Genomic DNA, 24,698 nt, shown 5'->3' with positions numbered 1-24,698 from the left:
AGCAAACAGAATAGCAATCATTAAGCAGTTCATTGTTTTTATGTCAATAATCTGAATACCACTTAATCACAGTCTTCTCTAAGCAGTGTACAGAAGATCCAAATTAGTTTAAACCAAGCCTGCTTGAATAATAATAATAATAATAATAAGTATTCAGTAAGTACCAGAATTTCAGCAGGGAGGGAGCCTATTTGCCCTGAACTTAAAGGGAGTTCCACAAAAATTGGCCCACTATGCTGAATGCATGGCTCCTTTTGTTTCTTAAAATAAGTGCTCTCTAATAATAATAATAATAATAATAATAATAATAATAATAATAATAATAATTATTATTTATACCCTGCCCATCTGGCTGGGTTCCCCCAGCTACTCTGGGCGGCTTCCAACAAAACATTAAAATACAGCAGAAGGGAAATATATTTTTCTTTTAACTGGGAAAATGTTCTTTATGAATAATGTACATACTAGTTTTTTTCTCTCTCAACAATGGCTAAAAGTGATTGATTGTACATATCTATTAATGAAAGTCTGTTTCAGTTTTAACACAGTAAATTGCAATTGCTTTCACATGCCGTGCTCCATTTTAATTTTTGCACTTAGGTGAACTGCAGTTCAGACTGGACTGTCTGCAAAGGCAGTTTAGAAGAAGGAGAGTAAGTCAGAAATCGTGAGAGAGAGGAAAAGAAAGAAAAAAAGAACTGAACTCTACCCTGGACTTTTGAGTACTTTTATAAGTGCACTTTGGGCCTTTTAATGTATTAAGTTTCTGAAATAAAAATCTAGATGCCAGTTTACCTAGCCAACTCTCATTTGGCAATGTGTCTACAGGAAGGAGGCCAGGTTTCACAAATACACTGCACCGTGACAGCACCAATGGAAAACTTCTGCTCAGGATGCTGATGATCTGTGAGAGACTGCATTATGTTGTTTTTGTTGCTGTTGTTGTTGCTATTTGTATACCACCCTTCATTTGAAGATCACATGGTGGTTCATAACATAAAAATACAAAACGAGAACACAAAATACATAATAAAACAGAAACAAAACATCTCCCACAAACACATTTTAAGGGACATAGAATGTTTAATCAGCTAAAGGCCTGAAATGTTCTTGCCTATCGCCTAAAGATATGTAATGAAGGCACCAGGCGAGCCTCTAGGGGGAGAGCATTCCGCAAACAGGGATCCAATGCAGAAAAGGCCTGTTATTGTGTTGCCACCCTCCAGCCCTCTTATGTTCTCAACAGTGTGCTCTTTGAATTCTTTTAAAAGTATCCCTTATTGTTTCTTGAACAGTCTTTTCCAATAAAATAAAAAAAATTCCTTCAGTAGCACCTTAAAGACCAACTAAGTTTTTATTTTGGTATGAGCTTTCGTGTGCATGCACACTTCTTCAGATACAGTGAAATGGAAGTTTCCAGGCACTTATGTAGAGAAGGGGTGGGGAGGGGTGGGGATATCACTCAGAAGGGTGGTGGAAATGGGTGATTGACTGACTGATAGCTGTTGATGACCGCAAACGAAGATCGCTTATCATGTATAATGAGATAAGAATCCGATATCTCTGTTCAAACCAGGTCCCTCCATGTATGTGGCAGCAAAGTTGGCATCTGGGTTTATTGCAGGCTCTGGTACCAGTGTCCATGTTAAGTCTGGTGGTTGTATTATTGTGGGTGAGGAGTTGTTTAAGATTGGGTGGCCAACTTTGCTGCCACATACACCCAGACAACACCATTACTGGCCCCAACAACATCCAACATACCATCTCAGGACTATTTAATTGCTCATCTTCTAACATTGTGTATGCCATCAAATGCCAACAGTGCCCTTCAGCTCTCTATATTGGACAAACAGGCCAAACCCTACGCCAAAGGATAAATGGACATAAATCTGACATCAGGAACCAGAAGACAGAAAAACCAGTAGGAGAACACTTCAATCTCCCAGGACATTCTATACAAGATCTCAAAGTAGCTGTCTTACTACAAAAGAATTTCAGAAATAGACTGGAAAGAGAAGTTGCTGAATTGCAACTTATCACCAAGCTCAAAACCATGGAGGGACCTGGTTTGAACAGATATATCGGATTCTTATCTCATTATACATGATAAGCGATCTTCAGCCATCTCAACCCTTGCTTTTTCATGCAAAACCATTTGCAGTCGTTTGCGGTCATCAACAGCTATCAGTCAGTCAATCACCCATTTCCACCACCCTTCTGAGTGATCCCCCCTCCCCCTCCCCACCCCTCCCCACCCCTTCTCTACATAAGTGCCTGGAAACTTCCATTTCACTGTATCTGAAGAAGTGTGCATGCACACGAAAGCTCATACCAAAATAAAAACTTAGTTGGTCTTTAAGGTGCTACTGAAGGAATTTTTTTTATTTTACTTCGATCCAGACCAACACGGCTACCTACCTGTAACCAGTCTTTTCCAATGTCTATGTTCTTTAATTACAGCAGGAACAGGTTTCTAACTGAACAAATGCAAAGTTGAAGACTTCTCTGCTACTAAAACTTTGTCTTACCCCCTCTCAGGATTGATTCCATCCTGGTTGCTCTCAGGATGGTAGCTTTCAGGGAGTAATTTATGTTTACATATACCATATTTTTCGCGCCATAAGGTGCATCGGACCATAAGACGCACCTAGGTTTTTATAGAGGAGGAAAACAAATATTCTTTTCTAGTGAGCCTTCAACGGCTCAGAAGGAAGGAAGGAAGGAAGGAAGGAAGGAAGGAAGGAAGGAAGGAAGGAAGGAAGGAAGGAAGGAAGGAAGGGGTGAGAGAGGGGGGGGAAGGAAGTAAGCAGGCTACCAAGCCTGTTCTTGCGAGTGGGAGGGACGAGCGGCGAGAAAGGGCTCCTTTCTTGCCGCTCGTCCCACAGCTGCCTCTCGCACAGGCAGGCAGAAGAGCCGCCGTTGGGGGCTGGGGGCTGTGCTGTGCCTCTGCCAACAGCGGCTCTTCTGCCTGCTGTTGCAAGCAGGAGGGACAAGCGGTGAGAAAGGGCTCCTTTCTTGCCGCTCGTCCCGTGGCGGCGACAGAGGGGGGAGCAGTCTGATTTCGGGCTGCTCCTCCCTCCACCGCCACCGGGAGACATGGCTCCAGCGGCAGAGGCATCCTTCTGCTCAAGGGATCCCGCTGCCTTCCAGTGCCTTCACTACATAAGACACACAGACACTTTCCCTTCCTTTGTAGGAGGGGGAAAGTGCGTCTTACAGAGCAAAAAATACGGTAAATGGCTGTGTCTTTCATTTGGTGGCACTGTTGAGTCTCCTCACCTGCTCTGCATTATTGGAAATTAATGGAGAACCCAAGGAAGGAGTGGTCACGATTAGTGAGCTGGCAAGGGATAATAATAATAATAATAATAATAATAATAATAATAATAATAATTTATACCCCGCCCATCCGGCTGGGTTTCTCCAGCCACTCTGGGCGGCTCCCAAACGAATATTAAAAACACAATACAGCATTAAACATAAAAAACTTCCCTACTTCTCTATATTTTCCCCCATATAGACACTAAATGATAATATTAATGAATACTATATGGCAAGTTTCAAACAACTGAACACTGCATACCATGTGCTAGGTCAGGCATCCCCAAACTGCGGCCCTCCAGATGTTTTGGCCTACAACTCCCATGATCCCTAGCTAACAGGACCAGTGGTCAGGGATGATGGGAATTGTAGTCCAAAACATCTGGAGGGCCGAAGTTTGGGGAAGTGTGTGGGCCTTCATACAGTTAGATTTTGGCCACAAATTTATTTCCAAAGCAATTGTTTTGCTAGTTACCCATCTTTGGGAGAAATTTTAAGAAACAAGATAATCAACTGCTACTAACCTCTCTCTCTCTTCCCCTGTACACACCACCAACCCCTAACCTGAATCAGAGCTTTGTAATTTGTTTTTACAGAACACACAGTCATAATAGTCAAAACCATCCACACAATACATTATCGGCACACAAGTCCTGAGGGTCGCTGAGATCTTCAGTACAAGTACACACACAGGACCTGCCTTAAGGGAAAACAGAAGGAACAACATAATCACAGCTCCATGCAACATTCTACACAAATGCAGTCACTGAAACCACTCTTCGGTTGCCGCTCTTTTTGCAATCAAAAAAGGGAAGTAAGGCAGCATCAAAAATTATGTCAGGATATTGAAAATCTATAACTGTCTGGTCAGAGCCCAGGCTGAGGAAGTCTATATTTTCAAATATTGTTGCATATTGTTTTATAACACATAATCTTCATTAAGGGCTAGGGAGAAAACAATTACACAAAAAAGGAACATAGTTTGCATTGGCTGCATTTGAAATCCGGTCTCGGTTTGCAAAGGCTAATGGAGTTTTCTTCAGGGGGATCATCTGTGAAATTATTAGACAATTTATTTGAATAATGGTGTATTATGCTAAAGAGCGGGAGTTCTGATGTTTGAACACTCTGGCCAACATGATTGTTAATGTAATTATTTGTACTGTTGTTGATGCTATTGAAATGGCCTCTGGCTTACACAATTAAAGAAACTGTATAATTTCACATGGCAGTTGTTTGCATCAAGTTGGTTTATGCAAGCCAATTCAGAGAAGCAATTACTCACAAAACAATGTATGGAACTGCTTTACAGGCCCGGCTCTAGGTGTACTCCCGGTGGCGCGGGGTGCCAGGGCGCCGGGCCGGCAAGGGGGGGCGCTGCGTGGCAAAGCTGCGTGGAAGCAGTGGGCGGGGGCGCCGGAGCGATCTCCGCGCCTCAGCGCCAGGGCGCCCGACCTGCTGTAGACGGCCCTGCTGCTTTAACAGATTTCAGGAAATAAATAAGAGAAAACTCTTTTGTCTAAAAGACTCCGGAAAGATGGATTTAGACCAAACACCACAAAATTGATCCCTGGGAAATGAAATAGGGAACTGCCTTTGCTTATCTATCTTTCTCTTCATCCTTGTTTTCGAGGAAAGAAAGGAACGGATCCAATAATGAACTCAAAATAAACTAGACATTAGTATTTCCCCATTTATCCAAGAGAAAATTGAAGGGTAGAATGGAAAACCGTTACAAAACTGTATTTCTGCTTCTCTGTAATATCTGAATCAGGAGCTGCTGAGCAGGCCCTGGGCTGGTGTCCAGATACAGTGATTGGTTGGATGGGAGCTAATAAACTGAGTTTGAATCCAGACATGTCAGAGGCTCTGTGGATTAGTGGTTTGGGGGTCCAGGAAACTAGTATGTTGCCTGCTCTGGATGGGGCACACTTTCACTGAAAGAACAGGTCCATAAGCTGGGGGTGCTCTTAGATCCAGCTCTGCTGCTAGAGACACAGAAGTCTCCGGTGTCTGGAAGCACCTTCTGCCAGTTTTGGCTGGTAAAACAGGCATGGTTGTTTCTGGATTGGGACGGCATGACCACTAATCATCCATGCATTGATCACCTCAAAGTTGGATTACTGCAATGTGCTCTATGTGGGGCTACCATTGAGGTTGGGCCTCGACCAGGCATCCCCAAACTGCGGCCCTCCAGATGTTTTGGCCTACAACTCCCATGATCCCTAGCTAACAGGACCAGTGGTCGGGGAAGATGGGAATTGTAGTCCAAAACATCTGGAGGGCCGAAGTTTGGGGATGCCTGGCCTAGAGGCTGCAGATAGTGCAGAACTCAGTAGCTAGAGTGCTTGTGGGGGCAAACTACCACCGACATATAACAGCTTCTTTGTGTGCGCGCAAGATTTGCATGGGCTGCTTATCTGCTACTGGACCAAGTTTAATATAAGGCTTTATAAGGCCCTATAAAGCTCAGGATCAGGTTACGTGGAATACCACCTTATCCCTTATATACCCAGTACATCATTGTATTCTGCGAGAAAGCTTTCTCCTTGGAAGTCCCAAATCAGAGGATTTTAGCGACCGCTGTGAGAGAGCAGATGCTAGACAAGATTAATCTTTGGTCTGATTGCTGGGGCTCCTCTTATGTTAAAGCCTCTTTTATTACTTTTATTGGACCCTGTAAGATTAATGTATTGTCAGCACAGCAACTTTTGTGTTTCTCTGCGGCAAGTACTTATAGCTGGAAATCTTAAAATGCAGCTCCTGCATACTGGCAGTCTGCAAAAGTCAACCCGGGAATTGCAACATTGCCCCTTTCTGTCATTCTCTAGCTATGTATATGTCATTAGCAAAGCATTACCAAATCATCTTAGGAACTTTAAAAATAATAAGTGCTTGCAAATAGTGGGCTGTCAAATTATCGACTATACCAGATTGCTTTTTGGTTTTGCTTTCAGTGGAAGTAAAATATGCCCTTCTACACATTTAAAGACCACGGGGTAAAATGGCAAGACAAATGTAATTGTGTAATTGTTGAATTTACAATGAAGAACCACCTTCAACTACAGTGGTACCTCGGGTTACGTACCTGATTCGTTCTGGGGTGCGGTACATAACCCGAGAAGTACGTAACCCAAACGAGCGCAAAAGTGTACTTCTGAGCATGCCCAAACTGTGTAGAAGGCTTCTGTGCATGCGCGCACAGCAAACCAGGAAGTAAATGCTTCCAGGTCCACCGAGTACATAACCCGAAAAGTACGTAACCCGAAGTGTACATAACCCGAGGTACAACTGTATTGTGCTCTCTTACATTACGGGCTTTCAAAGCAGCATCTAAACAGCCCAAGAATTTCATAAGATGTTCTATGCAGCAGTGAGCTGAAGCCAATTGATTAGGTGATAAATGCTGCTACAGGCTTCTTGAATTCTTCCGCACCTGCTCCCAACTCAAGATAGGATGTGGACTGTCATGCACTAAGAACCATCTTGAGAGAGGTACACAAAATGAAGCCTCAGCTACCCCTTCAGCAGGTACCCATTAAAAAGGAAACATATCCAAATTATAAAAGCTGTACCAAACCTTGAATGACCTGAAGATGGGTGATGTGCTAGCTCAGGCATCCCCAAACTTCGGCCCTCTTCCCCGACCACTGGTCCTGTTAGCTAGGGATCATGGGAGTTGTAGGCCAAAACATCTGGAGGGCTGCAGTTTGGGGATGCCTGTGCTAGCTTCATGTTTCTTATATTGCTAGGTTCCAAGGGGTAGCACAGTTCACAATTTCAGCTATCAGATGCAATCAGGAACTCATTCTTCCCAATTGCACACAACCAAGAACGTGCTCACTTTTGCGCCTCTCTCTTTCCCACTTTAACTAACCAACATGATTCACAGCGCAGCCAGTAGATGATCATACAGACCGTTTGTCCACTCACAAGCAAGGAGACTCTGAAGTATGAGTTGCATTTACATGAAATACTGTAGTTTAAGTTGTGTAATGACTGGCTTGGATCTTAAGTTGCTTCTCTGTTCACGTAACAGGATTAGCAACCTTTTCCAACTGCAACAGCTCCCCCCTCCAATATCTGAAATAATTTTTGAGTGTCCCCCAATGGCAGCAGATTTGGGGAGAGCAGAGGGGGCTGCAGAGAAAAGGGAAAGTCAGGAAAGCTTCATTTCATGGGTGTGTCCTCTGCACCATTCAGGGACGAAAGTATGAATCAAAGCCATTATGAAAAGGCAGATCCAATGTTTTCCTTCCTGTGACTCCCGTTGCAGTCACAGAAATGCCTTTTGTTCAATGTGTAAAAACTCCAGGCTGGGTTTTGTTTTCAAATTCTTAGGGTACAAGAGATTTTTTTCTAAATGGATATTTGGAACACCATAGACAATGCTGTCTCCCTGATCTCAGAATCTGTTCCAGACACAGGATACCTGATGCTTACATACTACTATTCTTCTTGTACTCTCTCTCTGGGGGCTTCCCCAGTGCCTAGGAAACCCTTTGCTAGGATGCTGGACTGTAAAATCAAATTTAACAACAGTTTCTAAGTGTGCGTTTATTAAATTAACATATTAATGACTAAGGCTATCGGAAAAAACATAAAGCTTGTGATAAATACACGTATAAACAGTTCATCCATTTTTATAGCCTTGACTCTTCAACAATACGGTAGCAAAAATGAAAGCGCACAAGGATTTATATTGGCAGGGGGCAGCTGAAAATGAGGGAGCGGGGACCTAAATGGCCCCTCCTCGTATTTACAGCTCTTCTGCAATAATTTGTTCAGTATTGCAATGAAACATAAAATAAAATGGCAAATCGCAATTGCTGGAATTCGCTATATCACTGGTGCAGTCATCAGGAGAGGAACTTCCTCTTGTGCCCCATAACACTGGGCTCTGCTCCATGATGACACAGAGCAGGGCAATAGTGTAGTGTTCTGGAAACTCCTTCTGGTGCATATCAGATAGGTGCCAACCATTTGGGCACCTGTTGAATATCTTTTTATTCCATCAGGCCTTCCTAGAAGGCTAATCCAGGCCTGGATCGGTTATTGTTTATATACTGTTAATTTTGAAACAGTATCATGCTATTTCAATAAGCTTTCATGCAATTCTTAATCTATATTGTATTGATCTGGTTCCTGTTTGGTATATTTGCCTTGAGGTTCTTTTGAATATAAATAGATTTTTTAAAAAATTTGTTAATAAATAAAGATCTCTTGATTTACTATACCTACTACATTATGGAAATTATTAATTATTATCACGCCCACAACACCACCTCCATGAGATGCGGAAGTGGCTTTATTATTATTAATTAATTATTAATTAATTCAAGGTTATTTTGCTGGTTATTAAAAATCAGGTGAGTCAAATGCCTACACATTTTCCCATTATCTGTTACTGAAAATAGTGGCAAGGTAGCCTGCACCTCATCCCATAAGTCGATGTGCAGTGTCATAAGTGCCACACTTCCAAGGCTTCCTTACATGACATTTTTATATCTTTAATTCTTTTTAAAAAAAACATGAATTCAGCTTCCCACAATCTACATGCTTTTGTCTGGAAAAGGCCTGAGCTAGCCCTCATCTATTGTATAGCTCTGTATTTTTAATTAATTCCTCATCAATTGATTGATTGATTGATTTTGGGGGGGGGATAATTTGTATATAACCACCAATTAACCCCATCTATCAACAAAGCTACACCCATTTTTTCATAGACTTCATCTGCACATTGTCCACCCACTCAACAAAGACTAATTTCTTTCTTGAGAGGAATACATGGTTGTTTCTGACTATGCACATCCTCTGCTACTTTACAAAAGCATGGAAATCTCCTTTCTCTCTCTCCCGCCCCCTTTCCTGCTCATCTCTTGGATTAAGATAAAATGTGCACAGGTGAAACTGTAAATATTTAGCATACTTTGTGAAACAGGAGACATTCATCACAGTCTTCCATGAAGGAAACAGGCACATTGTGATAAAGGTTTTACGATTTAATACCAGCCCAGATTAAGGGATAAACTGAAAAATAAATACATTACGAAGCACTGGTGGATACATATCCTCCGGCACACCTAACTCTATGAAAGTACCCCAATGAAAGTAGCACAAGCCCACTGATTTAGTTCACTATTGTCCAAAGGCACGGTAAACATCAGCCGGGCATCCTGAGTATAATTAGGAAGTGTTACCAGCTCACAACTGAAACTGCACATTTGTTTTGCAGAACACCTGCATAGGTGTAAGTAGCAGCTGTGTGCCCCTGTCTGCTTCACTCATCAACCCCACCTTGCCTAAGACACTTACCTCCTTCCTTTCACACCTCACCAAACCTCCGCAGTCCACCTGGGCCTCCCGCCTGCCCGCTCTGCCTTCTTTGTCAGAACTTTGTAACTCTGCCTCCAAATCTTGTCTGAGCAAAGCAGGCATCTTGAACAGAAATTGGTACAAATGCTACAACCGAGGGGAAATGTCGTGCCTGCTGTACGTAATCAACACAGGCCAAATAATGCTGTGGCTTAAACTGATGTCCTGGAGGAAGTTATTTGAAGACGTCTTCTACCAGTGTGAAAATATTTACTGCTGCATTTTGCCACATGCCAACATGGACGTACACATCATTTGTAGGTTTGCAACAGTGATAAAAAAGGGTATTCTGTGAAGGTAACAAACCTCTGTGCATTCCTTTGGGAACAGCACATTCTTAACTGACAGTACTCAAGTTTGGTGTATGTTTCTTGTTTGCTTGGCTTAAAATCACTGCAATCTCCATATATGCTAGAAATACCCGACACAGTGGCTTACAAACCATCTTAGCTTCATTAAGGTTTAAAGGATCCAGTCTGAACCTAGATGGGAGACCAGCTGGGAATTCCTGTATGTCACCACCTTCAGTTTCCCGATGGAAGTAAGGCAGCCAGGATATAATTGTACTACAATAAAATAAAGTAAATAGACCTACTTTTTAAAGAGGCTATTTTCTGTAGAAGAGATCTACCTTCAATCTTTTATACCAAGACAAATAGGTTTGCATTGTTGCATCAGGTGTTAAGCATCAGCAAACAACAAGTCCTATTAAAGGGCAGCCTTCCCCTTCAATATCTTTTGGACTACAACTCCAATCAGCCCCAACCAACATAGCTAATGTTTAGGGATGTTGGGAACTCTAGTCCAAAACACCTGGAGGCACTGCTGAGGAAGGCTGCCATAGAGTAAAATACTTATGCTTATGATTATTATTATTAAAGATCGCTAACTAATGGTTCCTTCCATGGTTCTAGATTCAGGTAGGTAGCTGTGTTGGTCTGACACAGTCAAAATATATAAAAGCTTTTGTGTGCATGCACTTATATCTGAAGAAGTGTGCAGTCACACAAAAGCTTATACCAAGAACAAACTTAGTTGGTCTCGAAGGTGCTACTGGACAATTTTAAGAAAATATTTTAATGGTTCATTGTCATTCTGGGGTGCCAAAGGCTTCCTTCCTGGGCCCCTTTGTTGTTCAACATCTTTATAAACAACTTGGACAAAGGAACTGAAGGGATGCTCATCAAATTTGAGGAGGACACCAAACTAGGAGATGTAGCTAATGTCACTGAAGACAGAATCAAGATTCAATATGACTTTAACAGATTGGAGACCTGGGCCAATACTAAACAAATGAATTTCAATAAGGACAAACGTCAGGTTCTGAACTTAGGCAGGAATAACCAGCTGCACAAATATAAGATGGGGGACACCTGGCTTGCCAGTAGTACATGTGAAACGGATCTAGGGGACTTAGTGGCCCACTTGCTTAACATGAGTCAATAGTGTGATGCAGCAGCCAAAAAGCAAGCAAACAAGCAAAAACTAATGCTATTCTAGGCTGCATCAACAGAAGTACAGTGGAATCTCGGTTTACAAACATGACCCGTTCCACGGAGGCGTTCATAAACGGAGGCATTTGCTCCCCGAAGGCACACTTCTTCGCGTGCGCAAAGCGCCGATAGTACCACTGTATAGTGTATAGGTCAGGGGAAGTTATAGCACCACTCTATTCTGCCTTGGTCAGACCCCACCTGGAGTACTGTGCCCAGTTCTGGGCACCACAATTTAAGGCGGATATTAATAAGCTGGAATGTGTGCAGAGGAGGGTGACAAAGATGATCAACGGTTTGGAAACCAAGCCGTATGAGGAACTGTTGAGGGGACTGGGTATATTTAGCCTGGATAAGAGGACAGTGAAAGGAGATACAATAGTCATCTTCAAATATCTAAAGGGCTGTCACATGGAAGATGGCACAAGCTGGTTTTCTCCTGCTCCGGAGGGTAGGACCTGAACCAATGACTTCAAGTTACAGGAAATAAGATTCCAACTCTGTCAATATAGGTTTTTAAACAGAGGGTGGATGGTCATCTGTCATGGCTGCTTTAGTTAAGCATCCTGCATTGCAGGGGATTGGATTAGATGGTCCTTGAGATTCCTTCTAACCCCCAGTTCTATGATTCTATGGTACTTGCATAGCCAGAGTCCTGATCTGACAATGCATGGCAGCACCTTACTCAATGCATGTCTCAAGGTCTGTCCCTGATTTTGCTGTTCTATCATTTCTCAGCAGTTGAGAAGCACTCCGGTAGATTCACAGCCTTCACTTACAAAACTGGTAGCCTTTCATTAACCTTCTATTTAAACATGACCGTTACCTGCAGCAGTCTACTTATAAAAGCATGTCATTACAGTTACCTAACTTTCGAAATTATTTTGGAAGTTATTTGGAGACCAGAAATAGTTCTATTTTCACCATGACATAGAACTGTTTAGCTGTACACCTGCAGCAAGGGGCAATGTGTTGCCATGAAGTCCTGTTAGCAGATTAGCAAAGGTGTGCAATGAAAGAATACACCAAAGTTTGCATAAAAGACTGGATCCCTGGGAGCACCTGCACCACTTCTCCTGACCTCTGAAGTACTCTAATCAAAGCACACTTCTGCAAGTGCTGTTGACAAATGTCTGGTGCACAGTGCAATGCCACTTAAGGTGAAAAATGGAGGGCATTAATGACAAAACTGCCATTGATTCCATCCCTTTCAGTATTTCATTTTTTATACCCTTTAAAGGATCTCTCTCGCGAACAATCTAAAATATGATATAGTGATATAAATCATTTTATTGCAGGACAAATTGTATGACAGAAGTCACGAAGTTATACAACAAGTACAAGAGGCTGAAACAGTGATTTACTGTGTTTAACACATTTGTATGCCACTCCTCAGTTAGCAAGAATGTCCAAGGCTGCTCACAACAAAACAGTATAAAACATGTGACAGATGACCCCTCCCTGCCTGTGCCCTCCAAATGTGATTGGACTCCAATTCCCACCATTCCCAACAAGAGGCCATACCTGACTGAGGCTGATGGGAATTGGAGGACACCGGACCGGGGAAAACACCATGTGCTAAATGATAAGTAGTGATGCATTAGAGAAACATGTAGCTAAACCTGAACTGGAAATTTGTCTTTCTAATGTGAAGGTGCTGCAAAACAAATTGTGGGCTAATCTAGTACCTCGGTTTGCGACCGCCTCAGTTTGCGACAGCTTCGGTTTCCAACCACCGTGGACCTGGAAGTGTTTTCATCCAGGTTCCGAGGTGCTTGGATGCACAGAAGCGATCTGCACAGCGCGTGCATGCACAGAAGCACTCTATCGGCGCTTCATGCACACGCAGAAGCATGCAACGGGGAGCGACCGATTCGGGGAGCGACCGACTCCATGGAACAGATTGCGGTCGCAAACCAAGGTATGACTGTATCTTTCTGAAGGACAACTTTTTTTTAAAGGCCTCGAGCTTGTTACAGAAGCTGTGTTTCTTTCTTGCCGTTGTCAGTAATTTAGTAGCTGCCAAATGAATGAATGAATAATAGACGCATGATTGGCTTGTATGAGCATAAGCTCGACATCGTCAGCATCACTACTGAATTTGCATCCTAGGCTTCCTTCTGAAGGAGCCCGTGGCAGCAAGTAATGTAAGGATGTTACATGTAACCAAGACATGAACCAATACTACAAATCTTTCCTTGCATTTTAGCTGCAGTTCTCCAAAGGCAGCTTGTTTTCTTTTGACACCACAAATAACTGTTAAAGAAGTGAACTTGGAAACTGCATGTGGACAGCAGTAAAGCAGCTGCGAAGGCATTTTTTTTCCTTAAAAAAAGTTACTGTTCTTATAAAGATAGAAGTCCATCACTGGCAAGGGAGGTGCACATTGTATGTGCCTTTTCTCTTTATTTCTGAGGCGCAGGGTTTGTAAGTAGGCCTCTTCTGCCTGCTTAAATCTGTATGAAGTGGGTGTGGGTGACCTGGAGTGGGTTGGTCCTTCATCTCTGTTGCTTGCACATTTTTCTTTTCTGGAAGCCACCTGGCAAGTCTTTACACTCCCCCCAAACAACAACAACAACAACAACAACAACAACAACACACCAGTGCGCTAGGTAACAGAATGCTGATTGGGGACCATAATTTAACATTCCTTTGCTAGAGCTTCTTTGTATGGTGCTGCTGTTGGGTAAATTACTCTCAGTATTTATATATAAAATTGTCTGGTACCCTTTCAAAGGGGTAACTATCCAACTAGTTGCCATCTACAGCAGAGTTGAAAAACAGCAAATGTCTTGTTGTAGGATTGGGTTTTTGTTTGTTTGTTTACTGGCTCTCCTCCAAGCTTGTGGATTTGTTAAGGGGGAAGCACTGCTCTTTTCGTTTTGCTAAAAATTGCATGGAGGCCAACTTTGCATGGTTGTTGTGAGGACAATATGTATATATATATATATATATATATATATATATATATATATATAAACACTTTGGCAAAATTAAAATGCTGTTAGAAAAAGCAGAAAGCTGCAGATGAGAACACTGTGTTCAGAGCCTAAACACAGTATAGGCACATAGATTACACGTGGCTTGCACAACTCGCCCAGTCAAGCCTGTCCCAGCAGACATCCATTCACACATTGGAATTGCTATGGACTTGCATGTGATATCTAACATGACTAGGTCATAATATCCTGGTTGTGCCCCACATGATTATTATTTTTGATTTTTTAGTATTTGTTTTAGTATTTTTCAAAACCTGCCCTCTCCTGTTGCCTTTTTTCATTATTATTTTTTAAAAAAGACCTCACATCAACAGAAATCACGAAGACTTGATAGAAATATTAAAAACCAGCAATAAAACTGTATATAATTATAAAATGCAGAAGGACTAGAGGCTAAAAAAGTTAAGTCAAACAAAACACAGGGCCTCCAAAGGCTCCAAAATCATGTAAGTCTTCACAAGACAGCAGGATCCCATCCAATTAATGGCCATCTGTGATACCGTGAAGTTCCAAAATTGGGCACCACCATGGAAAAGGCCCTACTTTGGGTTCCCACACAATGGGCCACACACATTAGCAACCCCCTCCCACTACTGATCTCAGGACTTGGCCTGGTTGATATGGGGAATAGCATCCCTAGTACTTAAAGAGGATGGAAGGGAAGGTGACCAATACCATTAGCATTCCTGAGCCCACTACCCTGAAATATATCTGTTGGAGGATGTTGCGGGCTTGGAAGAACATATCCAACCTGATTAGTCTCACCGCTGCCCCCCCTCAAAAGCCCTGAAACTGACATATCGATTTTCCCTTCCACTGATGTCAATGAGAGGCTTCAGAAAAACCCCTCACCACCCTTCCACCACCTGGAGCAAGCCAGCAGGCTTAGGAAGTGGCAGTTCTCCCACAGAATCCTTTCCCCCAAACCTTAAGATTGTAAACCTCTTGGCACAGAGGCCCTGATGAACTTTATTGCCAACCCCACTGTGTTCAGTACTTTTAATATTTTTACCGAACAGGGAATGGAGATGGGTTGTGGGAAGGTGACTCTGTCACTTGAGGAAGACAGGAGCCAAGGAGAGTTTTTAAACCCCAAACAAAGTTCACCATTCCTTTTGCTGGACTATACGACCTCTTGGGAGTCAAGTTGAACATTTCCTATATAAATATCCTGTAAATCTTGAATGCCAGGTAAAGCTTACTTTGTGACACAACAGTCCCAGATTCCTGAGCCCACAGGACACCTGCAAACCCACATTAGTGTGGCAGCTTGCTGGATGAAGTGCTTAATTGGCTGGAGGCCTGCAATTAGCTTTTGTTAAACTGAAAAGGAGAAGTGCAATAAATTAACATTGTAGAAAGTGAATTAAAAGGGAAGAAATTGCTATGGGGTGCTTTTAAAAAAATGTTTAAAGTCACCCTTCCCATAGGTTTGTCCCCCTTGCCTGGCAGACATTTTCTAGGCACAGAACTGAGAAACCCTTTTAGCTTGGAAGGATGAAGTATCACACGTGTATTGTTCATGTAACTATGGTAACCTACAAATGACACCAGTGTTTCTATTTCATACACAAATGAGAGGACAGCTGTGGGGACCACATGCCTGCCAAAGAGTATTATTGGTGAACTGGGATAGCTCGAGTCTGAAAATTACAGTTTGTTTTCATTAAGAAAAGCTCCAAAATTAAAGAAATAATAAAGGAGCTTAAAGTAGCACTAGAGAAGACAGATTTCGTTACTACAAGTATCTTCATTATTTGTTTTTTTTTCCTTTTCCTTTTTCTGAATGAATGTGTATATTAAACTAATATTCTAATGTCCTTTGTTAAAGGTTATTCACCTGTTCCATTTCCTGTTCCCTTTCTTTAAAGCTATTCTCATGCCCTGACCCTACCTTAATCCTTCCTGGTTTTTTTAACCTATTCAGATTGCAAATACCTAGGAAAACTAAATGATCTAAGCCAACTTCCTTAGAAGAAACACTCTCAGGCCATCATCCAAAGGCTACTTGATCTACAAAGGGTTGCAGTGACATCTGAGAATCAGGTTCCTAAGGCTAACCAAAAGAACAAAACTAAAAAATAAAGGTGCAAACCTATACATATTTATCAGTGTAAATCCCATTGACTGCAACACCTCAAGCACCACCTGTCTCCATATGAACTGACCTGGACACTGTGAACATCATCTGAGGCCCTTATTTGCATGCCTCCTCCATCATGAAGAAGAAGAAGAAGAGATTGGACTTGATATCCCACCTTTCACTCCCCTTAAGGAGTCTCAAAGCAGCCAACAATCTCCTTTCCCTTCCTCCCCCACAACAAACACTCTGTGAGGTGAGTGAGGCTGAGAGACTTCAGAGAAGTGTGACTAGCCCAAGGTCACCCAGCAGCTGCATGTGGAGGAGCAGGGAAGCAAACCCGGTTTGTGGAAGAAGGAGATTATGGATTTGTTTACTGAATGTTTTTATTATGTTTTATTATGCTTCAAAGCAGATATGCACTGTAAAACTGGAACTCCCTCTTTGTTAAAAATTTCAGGCATACTTAGAGGGTTTTGGTTTTTAAAAAGTTCTTAGTATGTGCAATAGATTTCAGTTCAGCTCTAAGATGAGTACAAAAAATTAAATCCAGATTTTCAATAGTTTGGGTGCACAGTGCTTTTAACTGCCGTATATTCCGGCATATAAGACGACTGGGCATATAAGACGACCCCCAACTTTTCTAGTTAAAATATAGAGTTTGGGATATACTCACCATATAAGAAATACCACCCGGCGTATAAGATGACCCCCGACTTTTGAGAAGATTTTCCTGGGTTAAAAAGTAGTCTTATACACAGGAATATACAGTGCATATTTAGAAAATAATGGGGCCTGAAAGAATCAGGGACCTTTTCCTCTTTTTGCTTGCTTCAGAAGTGAACGGAACAAAACTGCATCAAGGAAAATAGTTTCTCCTGACCAAATATGTATCTGATTATGTTAAAACGAATGCCTGATTTGACTTGTAAAGTTTGCTACTTGTCTTAAAAGGTTCAGAAAACTTAAATGATTTCCCACACTAAGCTGCAGTTATGCAAGTTGATTTACATTTAATCTTGAGCTTGTAATTGTTTATTTTGAATACTTCCCTTAATGTTTGAACAGCTCTACTTAAGACTTTTCTTGTATTACATTACACTTTACAACACAATGTATTAAGAGAAACAAACTGCAGAAGAGCAAGTTGTGGACTCTTAAATTGTCTCAATATATTGTACTAAATTACAATGCTATTCTAGCAGCTCTGCTCCACTCCACTCAAGCCTAGCAGGACAAGGGAAATCAGAACCCTGGGCAGCTCCCACGGACTCTGCTGGCTGGGTTTTGCAAATGTTTGGAGTCAGCTGGAGCCTTAAAAGATTGGCAGGGTTTGACATTGCAATGGCTTTGCCACACCTGTCCCCTTTTGCAATATTTAAAGGGGAAATGGCTCATCTAGGGCAGTTTATTCAGTTTCCCCATAGTTTCCCTAGCTGATCTTATCCACATTACACTTCAACTTTCTCAGGATGTAAAAGCCACTTCTGGAAATATAGTGGAAAACAGCACAGGTTTAGCACTCTTTCCATGTTATTTGGGCCCAGGAAAAAAAACTGTTTCCAAATAACATGGAAATGAGCACTAAATGTTTCAGTTAGGCATGTGAATACAGCCCAGATCAGTCAGAAAGTAAAGGAGAGGGGCTTGTGTGCCCTGTGAAGAATCCACGATCCAGAACTCAAGCATAACACTGCAAGCATAACTTTTCAGGCATATTGTCTGCAACATACTAAAAGTAGTAGAAAACATCACAAACCAGTCAGACTTCTGAACAGCTAGTCATCCATGGGGAGGGAGGCAAGGCATCTTTATACAAGTTGTCACTTTTATGCCACAAACGTTGGATGCAGCTACATAAGGAAAGGTAGGCTAGTAACCTTTCTGGATTTATTTGCAAGGCTGAAACAAGAGATATGTAGAAACCCTACATGGGATGGCTCTCTTCTGACAAGCTCGTGTACACCCTCACCTTAAAACAAAGCAAAACAGGCCAATAACTTCAAATTCACAATTCACTGGAAGTATAAAGGCAAGATCTGATTGCATGAAATAATAGCCCGCTTTAGATAGGATTCCTGCAAACAGGACAAGTGTGGCAAAAGTGCTTGCTTCAACCTACCATGGCTCTGCTTGCCATTGCTGTTTGGGACTATAACTTTGAAAACAGGGATCCTGCTTTACACATGGGGACTCCACAGTTTGGAAAACTGATCATGAAGGGTTCTAAATTGCACAAGACGTCCTCAAATGTAGAGCAGGTGTTGCTGCATTGGATTATGACTTCTGAACCATGGCAACAGGAGTTGCACAGGTTTGGGGGTGGGGTTGGCTAAAAGCAGCCACATTCACACCACTAATCATATTCTTGAAGGCAACCCCTGAAGGGCGTATTTAAAAGCACTTCCTTTCCACTTTTTAATAAGTTAATGGACGCATTGAGCAGTGAAGTAATTTCACATGGGATCTCACAAAGAAGAAAATAACATACAACCTAAGAGTTTCCCGATGTATTCCTTGGCAACTCCCAAACAGTTCAAAGAGAAGCGGGGGAGCTGATCATTCAGTGGTGATGCTTCTTTCTCCCACCTGCAAACTGTACTGCAAACTCTTCCTTTGATTCTGCCTCTTTTTCTAGCTGGTTGCTCGCTGGGAAGCACGCAATGAACCGGCACTAAATAACTTAGCGAAACATGTAAAATAGCAGGCGAACATCTGTTGTCCACCCCGAAACAATGCCAATACAACCAATACAATGCCTTCTTTCCCGCTAGCTCACTGAAACGCCTTCTTCAATGAAACCGTGGAACCCAAGGGTTAACTGCTTTCTTAGTGAATGGGGTCTTTTGCTTTTGGCTATGCAGCTAAACAAAAGAGGAGGCAACTGGTGCCTGGCACACAAGGAGGTATATTCATCCATGCTCACGTGTACTCCACACCATTAGTCTGTGATGAGGGCTCCACAAAGCCAGAAGGTGAAATGCGCCAGCTGCTGTCTACCAAACTAATGCCTGAAAGGGCAGAGGAAAGGGCATGCTTTGAAGACCTATAAATTGCCATGGTATTTTCTAGCATTTCACACTGAACCACACTGAATGCTTTGTGCATGTGTTTTTTCCCCTTAAGCACTTCAAAGTCTTTAGAGGTGCGCACAACAATTTAAAAAGATTAGGTCACCATTAAAACCCACTGACTCAGGATCTTGTCTTATCTGGCCTGAAGGCAAGGAAGCTTACTGCATCCTTTATTTGATGTCAATGTCATGAACAACACAGAGAAAGGGAGGGAACTGCAGTTTGTCTTTAAGGGCAAAGCTACATTCTGTTCAAACTTAACAGAAAACAAAGTATGGTAATACTCTGGAAAACAAAGTAATACTCTCCCCTCCGGAATGTAGTTGGAGAGAAAAAGTTCTGAACATCTGGAAAGATATGAAAGAAGCAACTCTAGCCTTTTACTTGAAGCTCTCAGATACTGATAGCACAGTTTTATATAGAAGAGTAATATAAGGAGATAGATTGAACTCCTACTCATTTGAAGGTTTCCAAAACAGGCTGCTTATTGCTGGAATGAGGCTAGGCAGAAGCTGAAAGACCTGGAAATAATGTCTAAGGGTGGTGCCCTGCCTCAGTGCATGACAAGAACATAGGAAGCTCCCTTATAACAAGTCAAATCACTGGTCCATCTAACTCAGTATTGTTCCCATTGCCTGGCAGTAGCTCTCCAGAATTTCCAGTGGGAGTATTTCCCAGTCTTACCTGGAAGGTCAGAGACTGAACCAGGGACCTTCTACAACTTTGTTAGGGCCCATCCCAAAAAGGATTACTACATTCCTCCCCTCTGGGTGTGATTCGGAGATCTCCTTTCCCTCACTGGAGAATGGCTTCCTTCAGAAACTGGATTCTCTTGAGAACAGCTCTGTACCTCTAGCCTCCTGGCTAGGTGACCTTGCCTAAAGTCCTCACTGTCTAAAACCTCAGTCTAAAACCTCAGTCTAAAACCTCCAGGACTTTGTACTTTTGGATGCTCATTCTTCTCACACGATGGCTCAGACACAGGCACACCAGTTTGTACGTGGATGTTGGTCTTCAAGTTGCCAGGCCGCCTGGCCATCAGTTTCAACAAATATGGGGGAAGAAAAGCCCCTGTTTGATCTTGTTTCCTACCTGGAATCTCAAGGTTGCAACAAACTTCTCCAGAGGGAGCATATTTTACCCTATCATGGTCAGATTACTAGAGACAGCTTGCCATATAAATGTCCAAACAGCAAGGGGAGCTGGTGCAGAAGAGTGGGGTGGGGGAGCAACCCTCACACTAAGCCTTTATACCATTTTCTTAAGGTCTATTGTTAAACTGAAGACTCCTTGTCTTTTCAAATCCCTTCATGTGAATGGATGAGGCAAGACATCTGCCAGGGTGCATTCCCATTTGCATGCAAATCAGAGATTTAGGGGGACACAGCACCAGCCTCCTCCTCTCCATGAGAAATGGGAAGCACAGAAACTTCAGCCTGGTACTTTCCCCCTTGCCTGCGCTTTAGCAGCTCAATGCAGCAAGTCCATTAAAAATCAGAAGGAAGTAAAAAAAGAAAAGAAAGAGGACAAACTTAAGTAGTGAAGTGTTTCTTAAGAGCAAGACAGAGGAAAGTAACAGAAGCCATCCAGGCATCAGAGGATATTCCAGAAAACAACTTCTTGACTTTGACTAATTTTACACACATGCTTTTTTATAAAGAAGAAGCCTCTCCTGGAGGGTACACTAACACAGTCCCAAAGTCTGACACTCATGAAATAATCACTGGTCATAACTTTCCTGGCGGCAACCAGCTCTCCAATGCAGAACATGACAATTGCAGATAAAGCACATGCACCCCACTGAAGTGCTTCAAGCCTCTGCAGAAAAAGACAAGGCAGGGAAAGAGTTTCATGATTCGGCTGAAAACACAAACTAGCAAACTGTGTGCTCAGGGAAGATTTGGGGGGGGCGCATCTTCACCATAACTGCTACCAGCCAGCATCCTCTTCACCCTCCTGCCTTGGGAGAGGACAAAGGACACTAGCTGGCAAACTTTCCATACTTGGTCTGTCTGGGCTAGATGAGAGACGGCAACAGCAGCAGCAGCAGCACACCCCCCCCATCTTCCAGCCAGCTGGATGGAGGCAGCGAGCTTTTGGAATCAGCACACCTATTGCAAAAAAAGAACAACAGCTAACACCCAACTGCTCGCCACCCCCAAACCAGGTTAGATTGACCTTTGTTTCTTCTTTCTAGGGTCTCCAACCACACGTCAGCACTTAAGAAAAAAATTTGGGGGCAAAGGAGAGGGGAGGGAAGACAATCGCCCCCTTGTTTACCTCCTTTCCCCTTCTAACCATGGCCAGAAATTCAGGGCCAGAGGGCAGGGTGCTGTTTGCTCCATCTGTTTTTCCCTTTGCTTATCAGCCTTCTGGACGCTCCCCGCTAGGCAACGCTCTCTAAGCGTCCCAATTCCCTGCGCAGCCTTTCCAAACAAAAGCAATCCCTGCTAGGTGACATCTCAGCCTCTGCTCCCTGGAGGGCTCGCTTATCGTTCTGCCGAGTGAAATGCCATCACCTCCCATTCCACACTCCCATTCCCGACACTGGTGGTTTGGTGGAATGCTAGGTATATAGCATATATACTATATAGCATTTCCCTCCCTGCTTACTACTCCATAGCAACTTGGCTTCCGCTTTAACCCCTTCCCTGCCCAGGTAAGCCATCTCCCTTCCTCCCCGCTGCCCAGACGTAGGAGGACACACTTACCCGAAGAGAGGGAACAGCGGCCGCTAGGAACGAGCCTCGCTTGCCTTCCCCCCCATGCAGGACGCAAGAGAGGCTCCTTAAACCGCGCCCGGAAAGGCACAACAATTCCCGGTGGCGAGGGGAGCCGAGGAATCTCGCTTAGCCAGGCTCCGGCAGCTCGAGTTTCAAGTCTGCGGCCAGAAGGACGGAGGGGCGCGCCCCCCTCTCCTGCCGCCGCCTCTTCTTTCTCCGAGGCGACCGCGACTGTAATTTCCACTTGGGGCCCCCGCGGGCAAGATGCGCGCTCTTCTTCTTCTTCTTCCTCCTCCTCCCGCTGGCCGGGGGTCTCTTGGTGCTCGCTAGCGCCTTCCCTCCTCCCGCCGCGCGCACTTGCTGCTGCTGCTTGCCTCTGCCTCCTCCTCCTGTCTCCTCAGCTCGGCTTTGCACAGCCCGCAGCCGGCGTGCACCTGGTGTAAGCAAAGCAGGTCAGCTGACGGGCTGCCTCGCCATTGGCCGCTCGCCGCGCGCCCTCCCCCCCCCGCGCGCCCGCTTCGCAATACACCCGAGACCCGAGCAGGGCACCATCTGTAGGGGCTGGTAACAAAGGGGGAAGGCGAGGGAGCCTGCTCGAGGGGGCCGCGAGGGGCTTCTGCCCTGCTGCCACGACTGCTGTGGGAACGGCGGCGAAGGGTGGGGTGGGCGACAGGCAGCGACAAGAGCCCCCACCCCCACCGCGTCTCGCAGACCCCTTTTCACTGGGGCCTGAGCAAGGGGACGGAGCGGGGAGGGAGGCTGCTTCTTTTGGATGTTGGAAGCAAGCAGACAATGAGCGCACAAAGGAAACCGCTTCTGCTCGGCGGATCCCCCCCCCCCCATGGAAGAATGTGCAACACGTTAGCTCGGTCTCTGTCTGTATTTGCCTTCTTCTGAGCAGGTGGAATTGTAGGGCATTTGGCACTTCCCCTTTCAGCGTTTGCACCAAAGAGATAATGTTTCCTATACATGGGTAGCAAGTCCCATTGACATAGCTGCCAAGTTTTCCCTTTTCTCACGAGGAAGCCTATTCAGCATATGGGAAAATCCCTTAAAAAGGGGGATAACTTGGCAGCTATGCCCATTGAACTCAGTGGGGCTTGTTGCCAAGTAGAATCCTCCTCTAGGGTTGCGCTGTTGCCTTTGTATGCGTTTCTGGCCCTCCTTTTAGGTCAAGGCTTAAGGGTAGGCAATATTTTAAAAATGTTGAAAGCAAAGCAATTTGACAAAACCAAATAGAAACAACATCAGAATGCGGGTGCCTGCAATAAAAAGCATGATGGAATCTACCATATCTATCTATCTATCTATCATCTATCTATATCTACTTAAAGGCTACAAGTGAAAAATGCTTAATGGCTACAAGAGAAGAGGGGTGTAACTAAAGTTCTCAGGGGAGAATCGTGGGGCCACTTCTAAAAAGACCCTGTCGTTGGTTTCTGCCAACCTTAAAAGGTTGGTAAAGGTAAAGGACCCCTGACAGTTAAGTCCAGTCGCAGATGACTCTGGGGTTGTGGTGCTCATCTCGCTTTACTGGCCGAGGGAGCTGATGTTTGTCTGCAGACAGTTTTTCTGGGTCATGTGGCCAGCATGACTAAGCCGCTTCTGGTGAAACCAGAGCAGCACACGGAAACTCCGTTTACCTTCCCGCCGGAGCGGTACCTATTTATGTACCGTACTTGCACTTTGATGTGCTTTCGAACTGCTAGGTTGGCAGGAGCTGGGACTGAGCAACCTTAGGACCATAACAGAACAGCCCTGCTGGCTCAGGCGGATGGGCCACATACGGTAGTCCAGCATCCTGTTTGCACAGTGGCCAACCAGATGCAAATGGGAAACTCATAAGCAGGACTCACCCAATTGCAAAAGCATCTGTGAGTCTCAGAAACCAATTTCTTACCTCATCCATCTTTGTGGTACTGCCTAACTCTCTTCAGCCACACTCTCCCCACTTGCGATGCCCAGAAACTTGTGTTCAAAGGAGAGGAATAGTGATATTGCTCTTACCCTCTGCTCCTACCCTGCGCTCTTCCCCTCCTTGTTTAGGGTGGGGTGTCTGCATAAATATAGGGCGTGCACTGAAGTAATGTGCAATGCAGTAATGATTGCTGTGCATTCAGCCTATTAATAAATTATTCCACAGTTGCCAGTCTATAAATGTTTTTGCTTGCTCGCTTGCTTGCTTGACTACACATATCAATATTAGTCATTTGTGAAAAGGTATGGGGGGGGGAACAACTTTTGTAAAGTTTCGCTGCCTGCATACCTGGAAGCAGTTCTTAACTTACTATACCTGGCCAGGGATGCAGCTATTCCCAAGTCTAATTTGGCACTAGCAATGTGCTTTAGGGGGAAGTGCCATAGCTCAGTGGCAGAGCATGTGCTGTGCATGCAGAAAGTCCCAGATTCAACCCCCAGCATCTCTATTTAGGACTGGGAATGTCTTGTCTGAAACCTCAGGGAGCCACTCCCAATCACTGTTAAGGTAAGGTAAAGGACCCCTGGATGGTTAAGTCCTGTCAAAGGTGACTATGGGGTTGTGGCGCTCATCTCGCTTTCAGGCTGAGGAAGCCGGCGATTGTCCGCAGACAGCTTTCCAGGTCATGTGGCCAGCATGACTTAACTGCTTCTGG

General features: G+C 43.9%; 1 protein-coding gene across 1 annotated transcript in view; it reads right to left on the bottom strand.

The window, feature by feature from the left end:
• The window catches only part of LRRN1 (leucine rich repeat neuronal 1), a 28,125-nt gene extending 5,685 nt beyond the window's left edge, over nt 1-22,440 (bottom strand). The window contains exon 1 of the mRNA XM_035108101.2: nt 22,054-22,440. The gene's annotated coding sequence lies outside the window, so the exon portion shown is untranslated. The remainder of the gene's footprint in view (nt 1-22,053) is intronic.
• Nucleotides 22,441-24,698: the final 2,258 nt, after the last annotated feature.

Source organism: Zootoca vivipara, chromosome 2 (genome assembly GCF_963506605.1).
Source record: "Zootoca vivipara chromosome 2, rZooViv1.1, whole genome shotgun sequence".
NCBI classification, from domain to species: Eukaryota; Metazoa; Chordata; class Lepidosauria; order Squamata; family Lacertidae; genus Zootoca; species Zootoca vivipara.
This window is presented reverse-complemented; position numbering and strand designations above follow the sequence as displayed.